A 257-nucleotide genomic window follows, 5' to 3' on the forward strand; every position below is an offset into this window, starting at 1 on the left:
TTTAATACCAACGCTCTTACAAAAGCGCTGGTATAGGTGTTACAGTACCAACGCTTAAAAAAAAGCGCTGGTATAAGTGTAATTGTACCGGCTTAAATAATAACGTTGGTACAGGGCTCTTCCATTCCCTCCACTTTTTTCCCTTCCCTCCACTTTTTTTCCCCCGCTTATTTATATATATAGAATATTTAGTGCAGTTTCTTTTTTTCCTCCGCTTATTTATATATATAGAATAAACTGCGTCATTTTTTTTTTTT

Source organism: Cornus florida, unplaced genomic scaffold (genome assembly GCF_030987335.1).
Source record: "Cornus florida cultivar Cherokee Brave unplaced genomic scaffold, ASM3098733v1 CherokeeBrave_3.0.0_Hap2_Chr08, whole genome shotgun sequence".
Lineage (NCBI taxonomy): Eukaryota > Viridiplantae > Streptophyta > Magnoliopsida > Cornales > Cornaceae > Cornus > Cornus florida.